The sequence below is a fragment of the Cherax quadricarinatus genome, chromosome 94, assembly GCF_038502225.1.
Source record: "Cherax quadricarinatus isolate ZL_2023a chromosome 94, ASM3850222v1, whole genome shotgun sequence".
In the NCBI taxonomy this organism is placed as follows: Eukaryota; Metazoa; Arthropoda; class Malacostraca; order Decapoda; family Parastacidae; genus Cherax; species Cherax quadricarinatus.
The window spans coordinates 2815610-2834467 of NC_091385.1; the positions used below are offsets into that span (position 1 = coordinate 2815610).

The 18858-nt window shown below is 46.0% G+C and overlaps 2 protein-coding genes across 3 annotated transcripts in view; one reads left to right on the forward strand and one right to left on the reverse strand.

Annotated features, from left to right (window-relative positions):
• The window catches only part of LOC128700866 (protein embryonic gonad-like), a 508931-nt gene that overhangs the window by 436519 nt on the left and 53554 nt on the right, over positions 1-18858 (reverse strand). The gene's annotated exons all lie outside the window — the stretch shown is intronic.
• The window catches only part of LOC128700873 (probable basic-leucine zipper transcription factor N), a 96009-nt gene that overhangs the window by 33476 nt on the left and 43675 nt on the right, over positions 1-18858 (forward strand). Inside the window, exon 1 of one of the 2 annotated variants that reach the window (XM_070104723.1) lies at positions 12271-12467. The exons of the other annotated variant lie outside the window; for it this stretch is intronic. The gene's annotated coding sequence lies outside the window, so the exon portion shown is untranslated. Of the gene's footprint in view, positions 1-12270; positions 12468-18858 lie in introns of those variants that run through there. 2 annotated transcript variants of the gene reach the window in all.

The window sequence follows — 18858 nt, forward strand, 5'->3', positions numbered from 1 at the left end:
AGCATATATAAGGGGGATTACCAATAGACTCCTGGCTGTCTTCAAGAAGGCACTGGACAGGCACCTACAGTACCTGACCAACCGGGCTGTGGTTCGTCCGTCAGCTTGCGTGCGGCCAGCAGTAACAGCCTGGTTGATCAGACCCTGACCCACCATGAGGCCTGGTCTCAGACCGGGCCGCGGGGGCGTTGACCTCCGAAACCCTCTCCAGGTAAACTCCAGTGACCCGTGAACGATTAGGTCACGAGGATTATCAGAAGGACAACTGGAGGCTGCTGGAGGGAAGCCGTGTTTCTTCCTTATGTTCTTATTAACCGGGTCAACCCCGGCTTGGTTTTTCACCCAGTGTTCCATCTTTCGTATGTTCTTATTAACCGGGTCAACCCCGATTTGGTTTTTCACGCAGCTTGTCAGGTTAGGTTAGGTAAGGTTCGCCAGGAAACACGATAAATGTTTCCTGGCACGGGTCTTAGATGATGACCCGCCTTTGGAGCTATGGTCATCTGACCGAGGCCTTCCGCTGGCTTACCCCTCCACCCCTTGAAAAATTATAGTCATTTATAACCACTGTCATTGATAGTCATTCAGCTTGTAAAAAGAGAATCACCAGCAAGGATATTTTTTTTTAGATTTGTACACCCCAAATCTATCCTGTGTAAGAAAGCCATACCACGGGTGGGGATAGAACCCGCGATCAGAGTCTCAAAACTCCAGACCGTCGCGTTAGCCACTGGACCAGCTAGCCACAATAAGATTCGGTGACCACCTGGAGGTTACCTGGAGGTTATTCCGGGGATCAACGCCCCCGCGGCCCGGTCCACGACCAGGCCACAAATGCAAGTTTTTACAGACGAATCTCCAGCTAGCTGGAGATTCGTCTGCCAAAACTTGCATTTGTGGTCACAGTGGTGCCTATGCTAACCTTCCTATGGTGTATAAATATACCTAGTTGGACGAATCTTACTGTGGCTAGCTGGTCCAGTGGCTAACGCTAACAAGGTCTGGTGGAACCCTAGGGTTCCTTGGAACCCCAACAATGTCTGGTGGAACCTTAGGGTTCCTTGGAACCCCAACAAGGTCTGGTGGAACCCTAGGGTTCCTTGGAACCCCAACAAGGTCTGGTGGAACCCTAGGGTTCCTTGGAACCCCAACAAGGTCTGCCACCTACCACCCAGAGTGAAGACTTTCCGTACATTCCTCGCATAGTTTAATGTCTAGAGTTTTGAGACTATCCTGTGTAAGTTCTGGTACAGGTACACGTGAGTACAATTATCATATATGGTTTAAGATATGCAAAACAACCACTGTGGAAAAAAATAATGGACTTCCAAGCGCTTTCGTGATTTCTCACATTATTAAGGATCTTGATAATGAGAGAAATCACAAATGCGCTTGGAAGTTCACTACTTTTTCCACAGTGGTTGTTCTTAGTGGTGATCTTATTGCATCACAGTTTAACATGTGTGTATTACCCCAGTGGAAATAAGATACTACCCAAGGTAGTATCTTATTTCCACTGGTAGAGCAAGAACGTATGAATATACAAACGACTTAGGAACTAAGCCCCCATAAGGTTTAACATTTCCTCGTAGGGTAGGTAAGGTTCGTCAGGAAACAGGACAAGTGTTTCCTGATGCGGGTCTTACATGATGACCCACCGTTGGAGCTTTTGGTCATCTGACAGAGGTCTTCCGCTGGCTTACCCCTCCACCCCTTTCAAAATTTTCGATTTCCTAGTAGCGTCCAAAGATATTACAGTTATCATACTCTTTGTACTTATACCGGCCATTATTTGCATGCTGTTTATATTTTAGGTGTTCACTTAAAACCCACAAGCCTTAGACTACGTTTCGCTCAGTCCAAGGTTCAGGATGAATCAAAACATCGTCCTAAGTTTCCTCTCCTATGTTTTTATTTTTAGTGAAACGTTCCAGTCACGGTGTTGTGACTTTTTAGGTTGTAAAATAATAATAATAATAATAATTATTATTATCATCACTGGCTCACCCTTGCTAATCTCTTCTCTAAAATCCCTGCTGGATCGTACCTGACAATCCTACCACAAACAAAATTTCGTTCGGATTTTTAACCCCGGAGGGTTAGTGTCATCGAGGTCTGTCTGTTATTTCCATTGTGGTCCTCGATTTTGTCCCCCCAGGATGCGACCCACACCAGTCGACTAACACCCAGGTACCTACTTGCTGCTAGGTGAACAGGGCAACAGGTGTAAGGAAACGCGTCGAAATGTTTCCACCCCGCCGGGACGCGAACCCGAGCCCTCCGTGTGTGAAGCGACAACTTTACCAACCAGACCACGGGGCCGTACCCCAATTAAGATCCTAGGTAATTTATACTGTACTTAGGTGTACCTGTACCTAGATAAACTTACTCATTGCTTCCCTCCGCCAGTCTCCAGTTGTTGACCTGATAATCCTCGTGACCTAACCGTTCACGGGTCACAGCTGATCGGGGGAACTATCTAAGTGGTGACATCATGGAGGAGGTGCCAAGGAGAAGAAGTGAAAGTAATCATTTCAAAAGTGTTCTGAAAGATGTACCAGCTGGCAAGTGTTTACAACTTGGAAGATTTAGCTAGTGGTAGAGTGTAGTTGTGTTTGTCGTCTGACAAATAAGGAGTTGAATCGTGCTTGGTACTGAGAGTGGCGATGATGTAGCTCTCTCAACCAGAGTCTTTGATTGTTACCATTGGTTGTGGTAGCTGTTACCAACACTGGTAGTGGTAGCTCTTGGTGGCTGTTACCAGCACTGGTAGTGGTAGCTCCTGGTGGCTGTTACCAGCACTGGTAGTGGTAGCTCTTGGTGGCTGTTACCAGCACTGGTAGTGGTAGCTGTTGGCTGCTGTTGCCAACACTGGCAGTGGTAGCTCTTACTCCTGGCATTACAAACTTACCTAATATGCCATCTACAACAGTCTAGTATTCACGTCCTCCACAACAATTTCACTTGGCTCAAAATTCCCTACATTTTCGCTTTACACTTCACAAAATCTGTGTTCTGTGCTCCCCTTGCAACCAGGTGCATAAACACTTAATATAACCCACTTCTCACATCCCGCCTTTATTCCGTTTCACACAAGCCTTGATAACTGAACACTTGTATTCAATATTAGCACCTCTCCGTCACATCTGGTTTTCTTGTATTAAGATACACAGGTTATACCAAATACATTTTGTATTGCTGTAAGATGAGAATCGGTTGTGGAAATTTGATAGCGTGTGGGATTCCATGCGCTGTCTTGGGCTGTCAAAGATTCGTGGAGGTTGTCAGCGCGCCTTGATGGAGTGCCTGCCGAATTATACTAAAAGTCTGGGTGATGTCGGTGTTTCTTACTCGACGGAGTCGCTCTGGACTGTCTTAGGCTTGGCAAAAACAGCATTAAGCTGTGTTAGTAGCACTAAAAACGTTTGCAGAACAAGCTTTTATTGGGACAGTGTTTCGCTCTGTGTCGAGTTAGTCCTTGTCGTGAAAACTTATTAAAGCTATACAGAGTTACGTTGCCACAATAAAAGCTAGCCCGCAACGTAGCTTTTCTTCACAAGTGACAGCAATAAAACGTAGTCTTGTATCTGGTCGCAGGGGCGATGCGTCCCTAGAACCATCAACAGATCTGTTTGCAGCCATTAATGGCGTGAATGACAGTATTTACATTCCCGTTGTCTTCTCTTGGGTTACATAATTGTATGTATACTACGCAAGTAATGTAACTGACTAGCTCACATGAAGGCTTGGACAGGGAACCTGCCTATAAATGTTGCAATGAAATATATCCGTAGAGTACACAATGTTGACATGTATTCCAGTAAAGAGCTGACTGATCAAGAATATGCATGGTCTGGGACCGGGACTCAGGGCCCTTGCAATAATCAACAAGTAGGCAATAAGGGTCTAAGGGGCCCTTGCAATAATCAACAAGTACATACCCAAGAGGCCCTTGCAATAATCAACAAGTACGCAATTACATGCGTAAAAGAAAATTTAAATCGTAAAACAGAAGATTATAAGATGCGTAGGTATAAGCAAATAACCCACAATAGTGACAACAATACACACATAACCCACAATAGTGACAACAATACATACATAACCCACAATAGTGACAATACACACATAACCCACAATAGTGACAACAATACACACATAACTCACAATAGTGACAACAATACACACACAACCCACAATAGTGACAACAATACACACATAACTCTCAATAGTGACAACAATACACAAATAACCCACAATAGTGACAACAATACACACACAACCCACAATAGTGACAACAATACACACAACCCACAATAGTGACAACAATACACACATAACCCACAATAGTGACAACAATACACACATAACTCACAATAGTGACAACAATACACAAATAACCCACAATAGTGACAACAATACACAAATAACCCACAATAGTGACAACAATACACACACAACCCACAACAGTGACAACAATACACAAATAACCCACAATAGTGACAACAATACACAAATAACCCACAATAGTGACAACAATACACACATAACCCACAATAGTGACAACAATACACAAATAACCCACAATAGTGACAACAATACACAAATAACCCACAATAGTGACAACAATACACACATAACCCACAATAGTGACAACAATACACACATAACCCACAATAGTGACAATACACACATAACTCTCAATAGTGACAACAATACACAAATAACCCACAATAGTGACAACAATACACACAACCCACAATAGTGACAACAATACACACATAACCCACAATAGTGACAACAATACACACAACTCACAATAGTGACAACAATACACAAATAACCCACAACAGTGACAACAATACACAAATAACCCACAATAGTGACAACAATACACACACAACCCACAACAGTGACAACAATACACAAATAACCCACAATAGTGACAACAATACACACATAACCCACAATAGTGACAATACACAAATAACCCACAATAGTGACAACAATACACAAATAACCCACAATAGTGACAACAATACACACATAACCCACAATAGTGACAACAATACACAAATAACCCACAATAGTGACAACAATACACACATAACCCACAATACCGCGACTGGAACACAAATACCCCCACTTTCGAAAGGAAAAAAAAATCTAAGCTTGGGTTTGTCCTGGACCATAAACCAACAATAAAAATGTCCCCAACGAGTACATCTTAGGACAAAATTATTGATTATAGTAGAGGAGGAGGCAGCAAGAGGCGCGTGTCAGGTGAAACTGGTTGTAAAATGAGAGTTTAAATAGCTTCAAATGCTTGGAGAATGACTGGCTCAATATTGTCTTGCTAGGTAGGTAGGTAGAGGTTGTGTGTGTGTGTGTGTGTGTGTGTGTGTGTGTGTGTGTGTGTACTCATCTAATTGTGGTTGCTGGGGTCGAGTCATAGCTCCAGGCCCCGCCTCTTCACTGGTCGCCACTAGGTTCACACACACCCTCCATGAGCTTTATCATAACTCTTCTTAAAGTTTGTCTTGCTAGGCAGGTAGGTAGTGTGTGTGTGTGTGTGTGTGTGTGTGTGTGTACTCACCTAGTACTCACCTAGTTGAGGTTGCGGGGGTCGAGTCCGAGCTCCTGGCCCCGCCCCTTCACTGATCGCTACTAGGTCACTCTCCCTGAGCCGTGAGCTTTATCATACCTCTGCTTAAAGCTATGTATGGATCCTGCCTCCACTACATCGCTTCCCAAACTATTCCACTTACTGACTACTCTGTGGCTGAAGAAATACTTCCTAACATCCCTGTGATTCATCTGTGTCTTCAGCTTCCAACTGTGTCCCCTTGTTAATGTGTCCAATCTCTGGAACATCCTGTCTTTGTCCACCTTGTCAATTGCTCTCAGTATTTTGTATGTCGTTATCATGTCCCCCCTATCTCTCCTGTCCTCCAGTGTCGTCAGGTTGATTTCCCTTAACTTTATCGTACCTCTGCTTAAAGCTATGTATGGATCCTGCCTCCACTACATCGCTTCCCAAACTATTCCACTTACTGACTACTCTGTGGCTGAAGAAATACTTCCTAACATCCCTGTGATTCATCTGTGTCTTTAGCTTCCAACTGTGTCCCCTTGTTACTGTGTCCAATCTCTGGAACATCCTGTTTTTGTCCACCTTGTCAATTCCTCTCAGTATTTTGTATGTCGTTATCATGTCCCCCCTATCTCTCCTGTCCTCCAGTGTCGTCAGGTTGATTTCCCTTAACCTCTCCTCGTAGGACATACCTCTTAGCTCTGGGACTAGTCTTGTTGCAAACCTTTGCACTTTCTCTAGTTTCTTTACGTGCTTGGCTAGGTGTGGGTTCCAAACTGGTGCCGCATACTCCAATATGGGCCTAACGTATACGGTGTACAGGGTCCTGAACGATTCCTTATTAAGATGTCGGAATGCTGTTCTGAGGTTTGCTAGGCGCCCATATGCTGCAGCAGTTATTTGGTTGATGTGCGCTTCAGGAGATGTGCCTGGTGTTATACTCACCCCAAGATCTTTTTCCTTGAGTGAGGTTTGTAGTCTCTGACCCCCTAGACTGTACTCCGTCTGCGGCCTTCTTTGCCCTTCCCCAATCTTCATGACTTTGCACTTGTGTGTGTGTGTGTGTGTGTGTGTGTGTGTGTGTGTGTGTGTGTGTGTGTGTGTGTGTGTGTGTGTGTGTGTGTGTGTGTAATACACAGGTCTTGGTTAATCTAGCATAGTGCTTGACAACGAGATTTAATATAATGCAGAACTGACCACGGTACGAGTGGGGATTGAACTCGCGGCAAGTGAGTCGTAAAACTCACAGCAAGCGCGTAATGCAGAACTGCCTTGCATACTTGACATTGATGTTTGTGTTCTTCCCACTGTGGTCCTTGGGTCGTCCCCAGGATGCCACCCACAACATTCGGAAAATGAACAGGCCATAGCCGTTGCACGGAAACGTTGGGCATGTTTCTACTCGTTTCGTGTTCGAACCCTGGTTGGTCAGGTCTGAGCTGATGGTGATACCACTTGACACAAGCCAGCTTGTTCATGTTCTAGCCTCTTACGTTTGATATATGTTAGTTACGTGTGATGGCCATACTGCTATGAGTATGGCATCACATAGCCCACATCCACAGCTCACGCCTATAGCCCACATCCACAGCTCACACCTATAGCCCACATCCACAGCTCACGCCTATAGCCCACATCCACAGCTCACACCTGTAGCCCACATCCACAGCTCACACCTATAGCCCACATCCACAGCTCACGCCTATAGCCCACATCCACAGCTCACACCTATAGTCCACATCCACAGCTCACACCTATAGTCCACATCCACAGCTCACACCTATAGCCCACATCCACAGCTCACACCTATAGTTCACATCCACAGCTCACACCTATAGCCCACATCCACAGCTCACACCTATAGCCCACATCCACAGCTCACACCTATAGTTCACATCCACAGCTCACACCTATAGCCCCCATCCACAGCCCACACCCACAGCTAACACCCACAGCCCACATCCACAGATAACATCCACAGTCCACATCTACAGATAACACCCACAGCCCACATCCACAGATAATATCCACAGCCCACATCCACAGCTAACACCCACAGCCCACATCCACAGCTAACATCCACAGCCCACATCCACAGCTAACATCCACAGCCCACATCCACAGATAACATCCACAGCCCACATCCACAGATAACATCCACAGCCCACATCCACAGATAACATCCACAGCCCACATCCACAGCTAACACCCACAGCCCACATCCACAGCTAACATCCACAGCCCACATCCACAGCTAACATCCACAGCCCACATCCACAGATAACATCCACAGCCCACATCCACAGATAACACCCACAGCCCACATCCACAGCCCACATCCACAGATAACATCCACAGCCCACATCCACAGATAACATCCACAGCCCACATCCACAGATAACATCCACAGCCCACATCCACAGATAACATCCACAGCCCACATCCACAGATAACATCCACAGCCCACATCCACAGATAACATCCAGAGCCCACATCCACAGATAACATCCAGAGCCCACATCCACAGATAATATCCACAGCCCACATCCACAGCTAACACCCACAGCCCACATCCACAGCTAACATCCACAGCCCACATCCACAGCTAACATCCACAGCCCACATCCACAGATAACATCCACAGCCCACATCCACAGATAACATCCACAGCCCACATCCACAGCCCACATCCACAGCTAACACCCATAGCCCACATCCACAGCTAACATCCACAGCCCACATCCACAGCTAACATCCACAGCCCACATCCACAGATAACATCCACAGCCCACATCCACAGATAACATCCACAGCCCACATCCACAGATAACATCCACAGATAACATCCACAGCCCATATCCACAGATAACATCCACAGCCCACATCCACAGATAACATCCACAGCCCACATCCACAGCCCACAGACACAGCGAGAGGTACCATTACAGCAGCAGTACTCGACTGTTCTTGGGAAAGATGACCAGCCTTACTCTTACTCTTTCAAGCTCTTATTCTCCCTCTCCCTTATTCTTCATTTATCCTCCCTCCCTCTGTTCCTCTGTCACCCTCTCTATATTCCTAATTCTGTCTCCCTTACATTTCAAACTACCTCGTGTCATTTCCCAGAAGCTTTCACATGTTTCTCCCTAATTATCCCTCCCTGTCCCTCTCTCCCCATCACCTTCCCTCCCTCTCTCCCCCTCACCTTCCCTCCCTCTCTCCCCCTCACCTTCCCTCCCTCTCTCCCTCTCCCTAGCCTTCCTTCCCTACATCTTGCTTCTCACGCAAACATTAGAAAATAACCCAAACTCTTACAACTCGTTTTTTTTTTTCGAGGTTAAGAACTCAGTCCTCCGCTTCTTCCCTATCCTCCCCTCTTCTTCCCTATCCTCCCCTCTTCTTCCCTATCCTCCCCTCCTTTTCTTCCCTATCCTCCCCTCCTCTTCTTCCATATCCTCCCCTCCTCTTCTTCCATATCCTCCCCTCCTCTTCTTCCATATCCTCCCCTCCTCTTCTTCCATATCCTCCCCTCCTCTTCTTCCCTATCCTCCCCTCTTTTTCTTCCCTATCCTCCCCTCCTTTTCTTCCCTATCCTCCTTCCCTATCCTCCCCTCCTCTTCTTCCCTATCCTCCCCTCCTTTTCCTCCCTATCCTCCCCTCCTCTTCTTCCCTATCCTCCCCTCCTCTTCTTCCCTATCCTCCCCTCCTCTTCTTCCCTATCCTCCCCTCCTCTTCTTCCCTATCCTCCCCTCCTTTTCTTCCCTATCCTCCCCTCCTCTTCTTCCATATCCTCCCCTCCTCTTCCCTATCCTCCCCTCCTCTTCTTCCCTATCCTCCCCTCCTTTTCTTCCCTATCCTCCCCTCCTTTTCCTCCCTATCCTCCCCTCCTTTTCTTGCCTATCCTCCTCCCCTTTTCTTCCCTATCCTCTTCCCCTCTTCTTCCCTATCCTCCCCTCCTTTTCTTTCCTATCCTCCCCTCTTTTTCTTCCCTATCCTCCCCTCATTTTCTTCCCTATCCTCCCCTCCTTTTCTTCCCTATCCTACTTCCCTATCCTCCCCTCCTCTTCTTCCCTATCCTCCCCTCCTCTTCTTCCCTATCCTCCCCTCCTTTTCTTCCCTATCCTCCCCTCCTCCTCCTCTTCTTCCCCCTCCTTCTCTTCCTCTTCTATCATCCCTAGGCATCGCGGAACTCGCTGATTGGACTCGCAATCACAAGGTCCGGAGTTCGATTCCTTAGCATATGGATAACTTTCCTTACACTCCTGATGTCCCCCCCCCAGTCCTGGTCATGGACCGGGTCGCGGGGGCGCTGACCCCTCCAACACCCTCCAGGCAGACTCCAGGTAAGCAACCCCTGTTCACATAGCAATAAAAAAATCAGTACCCATGTTTTAGCTGACTGTTGTGGGTCTCATTCTGTAGAAATCTAAAACAAAAAGTTACATGACGTGTGTAAAAAAAACTCGCAAACCACGCGAGTTAAACGTGTAGATTTGAACGTTTGTATATCAACTGGCATTGAGAAGATGGACAGAGTCACTGGTGGGCGAAACGTCTTAAAAATAAGTACCATCAACAGCATATCTCAGATATGAACGTTGCCAGAGCTGGCCAAGACAACATGACACATGTGTTTAATAGTCCTGTTTGTGGGGAGGAAGGCAAGAGAAGGGATGAAGGAAGGAAGGAAGGGATGAAGGAAGGAAGGGATGAAGGAAGAGATGAAGGAAGGAAGAGATGAAGGAAGGAAGAGATGAAGGAAGGAAGAGATGAAGGAAGGAAGGGATGAAGGAAGGAAGGGATGAAGGGATGAAGGAAGGAAGGGATGAAGGAAGGAAGGGATGAAGGAAGAAAGGAATGAAGGAAGGAAGAGATGAAGGAAGGAAGGGATGAAGGAAGGAAGGGATGAAGGGATGAAGGAAGGAAGGGATGAAGGAAGGAAGGGATAAAGGAAGAAAGGAATGAAAGAAGGAATGGATGAAGGAAGAAAGGGATGAAGGAAGGAAAGGATGAAGGAAGGAAGGAAGGGATAAAGGAAAGAAGGAATAAAGAAAGGAAGGGATAAAGGGAGTGAATAAGGGAGAAAGAAAGTTATAAGACATAAATTCTCACTGTCAGTGATATAAATTCTCATTATATCTATACTGTCATCCACTAGATAAAAAGTTGATAAGATTGTAACCTGCCATAACTGCTAATTTTTTTTAATGACACACTGGTTATTTAGCAAGCATGGGTAACCAAAAAAAAAAAACACATTTATCATCATTCATTCAGTAGATGTCTTGTCTGGAGATCGCATCACCGTTCAGATGGTCCCTAGGACTACAGCAGCATGTACCTCCACTAGGTGGCAGATCAACTAGGCTGTGATGGATATGCGAGCCAGTGGGCCACCGGTAGTAACAGCCTGGGTGCGAGAGTAGGAAAGCTCTCAAAACTATTTAAAGGTATATCAAAGATATCCCCTCAGTCCTCCTTCAGAGTACAAGCACCTACAGGATTCGAGTCCTGTTAACAGTTTTCACAACCCGCACATAGAAGACAAACTTACGACACTTCGGTTCGACTTGGACTTTCTCCTAACTGCGGGTTGTGTATTCTGCACCTCAACAACCCCACCTCAGTCCTCTGAACAACAGCCAACACCACACCACCCAACCTCCACGCTACGTCCTCTGAACAACAGCCAACACCACACCACCCAACCTCCACGCTACGTCCTCTGAACAACAGCCAACACCACACCACCCAACCTCCACGCTACGTCCTCTGAACGACAGCCAACACCACACCACCCAACCTCCACGCTACGTCCTCTGAACGACAGCCAACACCACACCACCCAACCTCCACGCTACGTCCTCTGAACAACAGCCAACACCACACCACCCAACCTCCACGCTACGTCCTCTGAACGACAGCCAACACCACACCACCCAACCTCCACGCTACGTCCTCTGAACAGCCGCCAACACCACACCACCCAACCTCCACGCTACGTCCTCTGAACGATAGCCAACACCACACCACCCAACCTCCACGCTACGTCCTCTGAACGACAGCCAACACCACACCACCCAACCTCCACGCTACGAATTCCATATATCTTCAAAACTACAAATATTTACCTGTGACGTCTGAAGCCCATTGTAACCAGCACTTTCTAGCAGCACTCACAGGGTGAGCTGATGACTTGACGCTGGTCAAGGGTTCTTCATGGGAGGAACTGAAGCCACTTGTCCCCTTAGAATGCTTAGATTAAACCTGATGACTCTTCCCTTAACCACCAGGGGATTTTGTTCCCCCTACCAGACCTTCCCTAGGGAATGCAATAATACCAGCCTAAACATGCAAATACTCCAATGATTATTTTTGCCTCTGGCTGAAGAAATTTATATAATAAACGACTATTATAGCAACTGCAGTATAATTATGGTCGTTCATTTGTCATATAATCTAGATATACATTATTATACATATTATACATGGATCTATATTCTTAGTTTCACAGACCAGATTAACAGTGTGGTATCAAAATGACTTTAGATATGATATCGATATGAGAGTCGTTAAGAGATAACAGAGGGTAGTGAGTATAAGCTACCACTATCTTGATGGTGGTAGACACTTATCTATCACCACCATGATGGTGGTGGGCAGTACCTATCACCTCTCAATATTGCTGGTACCACTATCATACAGGAAGCCCTACCGGTAGGCTGCATCTGATGCTGCTGGCTGTCTGGAAAGCCAGCTGCTGTCTGAAGCGTGGTGTTGAGGACAGCTGGCTGTCCCTTTCACTAGCTGAGTGTCACAAATAAGGCACCGTGTCCTGGTGCCCCAGCCAAGTGCACCATCGTTCCCAGACTCCGTGAGTAAACACGAGGAATTCTTTATTATTAATATTTCGCGTACATACTCCAAGGTGTCCCGTAGCTCGGTTGGTAGCGCACTCAGCTCTCACACTGAGGTCCGTGGTTCGATCCCCGCTACGGGTGGCAACATAAAGACTTGTTTACACACCTGTTGTCCCTCTTCACCTAGCAATATAGGTACCAGGGTGTTAGTCGACTAGTGTGGGTCGCATCCTGGGACAAAATTTACCTAATTTGCCCAGAATGCTCTGCATAACAAGGGGCTTTTTATATGTCATTGATTTCAGTTATGGTCTGTATAAGTTGCATCATGTATTTAAAGAAATAATTTTTATTTTTAATAGTTGTTAGCACAAAACCACTAACAAACATAATAACACAAGAAAGAAAGAACACTGCAGCAGGTCTACTGGCCCGTGCGAGGCACGTCCAAGTCACCCACCTCTGAGTTGTGTGATCAACGAGGTTGTGGAAGATGCAAATGGCAAGAGAAATTTATAATGGGATAACACTCTGTGACATAGTGATTTATCAAGCCGTGTTCTTCCGTGTAGAGCTTTATCAAATTAGTTTCTCTGTGTAGAGCTTTATCAAGTCACTTTCTCCCTGTGTGTGTGTCTGTGTGTGTGTGTGTGTGTGTGTGTGTGTGTGTGTGTGTGTGTGTGTGTGTGTGTGTGTGTGTGTGTGTGTGTCTATGCGTGTGGGAAGAGTCTGGGGATGTTGGGGGTGAGTGAGCACTCAGGACTGAGGAAGTGTGTGTGTGTGTGTGTGTGTTCTCACCTAGTTGTGTGTGTGTGTGTGCGTGCGTGTGTGTGTGTGTGTGTGTGTGCGTGTGTGCGTGTGTGTGTGTGTGTGTGTGTGTGTGTGTGTGTGTGTGTGTGTGTGTGTGTGTGTGTGTCTCTATGCGTGTGGGAAGAGTCTGGGTATGTGTGGGGTGAGTGAGCACTCAGGATTGAGGAAGTGTGTATGTGTGTGTGTGTATGTGTGGGGAGACACTCACGGCAGCCAAGTATTTCTAAGTATGTCTCTCACTACCACAACACTTGTGCCCATGCCAAAACCCATGTCCTCGATTCAGTTAACCCCATACAACCCATGTCCTAGATGCATTTAACCCCATACAACCCATGTCCTAGATGCATTTAACCCCATACAACCCATGTCCTAGATGCATTTAACCCCATACAACCCATGTCCTAGATGCATTTAACCCCATACAACCCATGTCCTAGATGCATTTAACCCCATACAACCCATGTCCTAGATGCATTTAACCCCATACAACCCATGTCCCCGATTTATTTAACCCCATACAACCCATGTCCTAGACGCATTTAACCCCATACAACCCATGTCCCCGATTTATTTAACCCTATACAACCCATGTCCTAGGTGCATTTAACCCCATACAGCCCATGTCCTCAACCCATTTAACTCCCCCCATATAACCCACGTCCTCGTTCCCTGAAATCGTATGTCCTCCATGAAGTACTCTGTGAAACCCTCTCTTTTAAATCAGTGAAACCTATTTTCCAGATTCTCTCTCTCTCTCTCTCTCTCTCTCTCTCTCTCTCTCTCTCTCTCTCTCTCTCTCTCTCTCTCTCTCTCTCTCTCTCTCTCTCTCTCTCTACACACACACACACAAGACCATTTTCCCCTCCTATCTGTTGCCGTCTTGCAACACTGCTTAGCTCCTGACGACGCACCAAGTGCGAAAGATCTTGAGCTAAAGATTGCCATCCCCATGTTGCTTGTTCTGCATTAAGATCGCCTGTTTGCAATTGTATTGCACATGAGAATGAGAAAAAGCTGAATTTAAGACACGTGCACAACACTTGGTTATCTTTATTGTGGAGACGTTTCGCCCACCAGTGGTTTCATCAGTGCAGTAGAGAGAATGAATACTAGAGAAGGCGGAAGACGCAATGGATTAGGTGATCAGTCCCTCTGTCTCGTTAAATCTAAAGCATAAGGAAAATAACAGTAAAGAACTAGGTAATAAGGTAAATAAATAAAGGGGGGGGGGAACTTTTATGAAATAGAGAGGTTTGTGAAAGAAACAAGAGTAGAACGAAGAGAAGATCCAAGTGAAAGCAGAAACCAGTTAAGAACATCTGCAGAACTTGGGTAGCAGTGTGGTAGCGCACTCAGCTCACTAAGGTCCGTGGATCGACCCCCGGTATGGGTGGAAACATTTGGGCGTGTTTCCTTAGGACACCTGTTGTCCCTGTTCACCTATAGCGCTAAGTAGGTACCTGGGTGTAGGTCGACTGGTGTGGTCCGCATCGTAGGAACAAAACCTAATTTGCCCGAAGTGCTCTGCATAACCAGGGACTTTGTATACAGTATGTCACTGATGTCAGCTATGGTCTGTATAAGTTTATCACGTACTTGTAGAAATAAAGAATATTATTAAAGGCGAGGGACCAGACGAAGTATCACCATAGGTCTGACAGTTGGAGCGAAAACATTGTGTGAACCGCTAGCGAAAATCTTGAACAAACACTGTAAACAAACCATACCACGGGCGGGATTTGAACCCGCGGTCAGAATCTCAAAACTCCAGACCGTCGCGTTAGCCACTGGACCAGCTAGCCACAATATGTCTCTCACTACCACAGCACTTGTGCCCATGCCAAAACCCATGTCCTCGATTCAGTTAACCCCAGTCCAGTAGCTAACGCGACGGTCTGGAGTTTTGAGACTCTCTGACCGAGGGTTCAAATCCCGCCCGTGGTATGGTTTGTTTGCAATCGTGTCATTACGATTTCGTGAGTCATACTGTAAACAAAGCCAGTTAATAAAAGTGGAAATAAGTCAAGGACCCCATTGGAAATAGTCAATTTGTCAGACTCTTTTGGGTTATCTTGGGTAATCTACACATATGCTGCTATGTATGCTAATTTATGTTACTGTAGTTGTGTGTGCCTATGCCTGAATAAACTTAGATGCTGTATTTCTGTCTATGTCCGTCTCTCGCTCTCTCTCTGTGTCTAGGCCAGAAAATGACGACATCTGTACCCAGGACATAGCAGAGGAAACTCAACAAAGAGTGGGCGAGAAATGTAGAAAATATGTCCCACACGTGCTGGTAGGAGGGCGGGGAGAAAGAGAGGGGGAACAGGGAGGAAGGGAGAGAGAGGTGACAGGGAGGAAGGGAGGGAGGGAGATGACAGGGAGGAAGGGAGGGAGATGACAGGGAGGAAGGGATTAAGTGCCACACACACACGGGGAAAACCCACTATGATGCGTGGGAGACAGTGGCACTGATGCTGTGCTTGATGATGATGCTTACGAGAGACGTTGTCGGTGTCCGGAGAAAAATAGGAATTTACCCTGACGCTGTTGTAGACCTCTGACGACCCACTCAGTGCAGCCTTTGGTCTTCAGACCGAGGTATTTACCTGGCTTTTCGGTCTGTCGATTGCTAGCGCAACAGCTCACACACTGAGGTCCGGAGGTCGATCCCCAGTACGGGTGGAAACATTAGGAAGCCTTTCCTTAAAACACCTGCTGTTTCTGTTCACCTAGCAGTAAGTAGACACCTGGGTGTTAGCTGACTGGTGTGGGTCGCAAAATTAACTTAATTTGCCAGAAATGCTCTACATAAGAAGGGGTTTTCTATATAGTATGTCAATGGTGTCAGCTATGGTCTGTATAAGTTGTAGCATGTACTTGTAGAAATAATTATTATTATTATTAAAGATCTCTTCTAAACAAACCATACTACGGACGGGGATAGAACCCGCGATCAGAGAGTCTCAAAACTCCAGACCGTCGCGTTAGCCACTGGGCCAGCTAGCCACAATAAGATTCATCCAACTAGGTATATTTCTACACCATAGGAAGGTTAGCATAGGCACCACTGACCACAAATGCAGGTTTTTACAGATGAATCTCCAGCTAGCGTGGCCGTGACGAACTCTAGCTCAAGTCCCCCCCAAAGCCGTCAACATGAGTCATTTTGTATACCATTTTGATATTCACTCTGTCAGACGCTGCAACACAATGGCATCTTGGTACAGAAAACACCTTGGACAACCTTTTCAAGTGAGAATGGTTTGATCTGAGAAGGACGTGACCTCTCAGTGGCTGCAGTCTCACTAATACTACTCTGCACCTCTCCTTCCGACAGTATTTAAGTCTCAACACTGTCGCTTGATCTTCAGATAGTTCCTGACTATGGAACTGAACTTCTCCAGGCTGAGAGACTGACAACCTCAAATCTACGACTTCAAGGGTGATGGACTGATTACATCGTCTTCACATCTCTACTGTTCCTGCCTACTTTCTGTATTCGACTGAAGAAGCCTACTGTGTAGGCGAAACGTTTCGGAATAAAGTTGCCTATGCTCTGTTCCACAAGGCACAGTACTCGCCCCCATCTTATTCCTTATCCTCATATCAGACATAAACAGAGATATACACCACAGCACCGTATCGTCCTTTGCGGATGATACTAGGATCTGCATGAGGCTGTCATCTGCTGAGGATGCGGTTAACCTCCAAGAAGATATAAACAGTTTTCCAGTGGGCAACGGTAAACAATATGATGTTCAATGAGGACAAATTCCAACTACTCCGTTATGGAAAACTGGAGGAGATAATAACTAGAACAGAGTATACTACTGACTCCGGCCATACAATAGAGCGGAAAAATAATGTAAGGGATCTGGGAGTAGTAATGTCTGAGGATCTCACTTTCAAGGATCACAACAGTGCCACGATCGCACGTGCAAAGAAAATGATAGGATGGATAATGAGAACTTTCAAAATGAGAGATGCCAAGCCCATGATGATCCTTTTCAAATCACTTGTTCTCTTTAGGCTGGAATACTGCTGTACATTAACATCTCCATACAAAGCAGGTGAAATCGCAGATCTAGAGAGTGTACAGAGATCCTTTACTGCACGTATAAGTTATGTCAAGCACCTTAACTACTGGGAACGCTTGAAAGCACTTGACTTGTACTCGTTGGAACGCAGGAGGGAGAGATATATCATAATCTACACTTGGAAAATCTTGGAAGGAATGGTCCCAAATCTGCACACAGAAATCACTCCCTACGAAAGTAAAAGACTGGGCAGGCGATGCAAAATGCCGCCAATAAAAAGTAGGGGCGCCATTGGTACACTAAGAGAAAACACCATAAGTGTCCGGGGCCCAAAACTGTTCAACAGCCTCCCATCAAGCATTAGGGGAATTGCCAATAAACCCCTGGCTGCCTTCAAGAGAGAGCTGGACAGATACCTAAAGTCAGTGCCGGATCAGCCGGGCTGTGGCTCGTACGTCGGACTGCGTGCGGCCAGCAGTAACAGCCTAGTTGATCAGGCCCTGATCCATCGGGAGGCCTGGTCGTGGACCGGGCCGCGGGGGCGTTGATCCCCGGAATAACCTCCAGGTAACCTCCAGGTATGTGTCTTACCTACCAACCTGTCGGTATTGTATACCTTTTTGATATTCACCTTCAGGGGTTGAACAAAATAATATCAACACCTGACTGAACTGTCGAATGACTGAATAATTAATTTAAGTGTGTTACATATATTTAACGTGATATCTTCCAAGGCGATAATTCAACAATCCACACCGCTAGAGTTGTTCAAAATTGGCCTGAAGAACATGAAAGTCGAACTCTTGGATTGTCCCCCACAATCGCCGGATCTAAATATTAAGGAGCATCTGTGGGGGTCAACTGGAACAACAAATCAAGAACCAATTTCCTCCACCGTCGTCTTTGGAAGAGTTAAAGACGGTTTTGCTTAAGAAATGGTTCAACATTTCCATGGATATTGTTCAAATGCAATATGAATCAATTCCTCGACGTATTGGTGCTGTTGTAGGTGCAAATGAAGGGCCAACTCCACACTGACAATAAAAAATATGTATCAAGGCAGAGTATCAGTAAAGCCGAGTAACAGTAAAAAATTAGATATCAGAACAGGAGAAAATAACGAGTGGGGTCTCGCAGGGATCACTACTAGGTCCGCTACTTTTCAAATGTAAACAAACACCCTACCACGGCGGGTAATCTTAACCGTCACTGTTTGAGGATGTGAGGAAATGAGAAGAAAAGGAATAATAGTGATAGGCACCAAAGAAACACCAACAGACTCCAGATGTAGTCAAACAAGTGAGTTTACCGTTTATCTCAAGCATATTCAAGGCCGTGAGAATAAGAAAAAGTGAAGGTAGACTGAACACATTACAGCGGATCATAAGCTGCAAATATGAGTAAAAATGACCTTGGGATTACTGTGTGGTAAATGACAGTGTACAGTTCAGGACATTTATTATAGGAAGCGTTTCGCCACGAGTGGCTTCTTCAGTCCTAATGTTGAAAATGGTATAAAATGCCTACAAGTTGATGATTAAGAAACGCATGT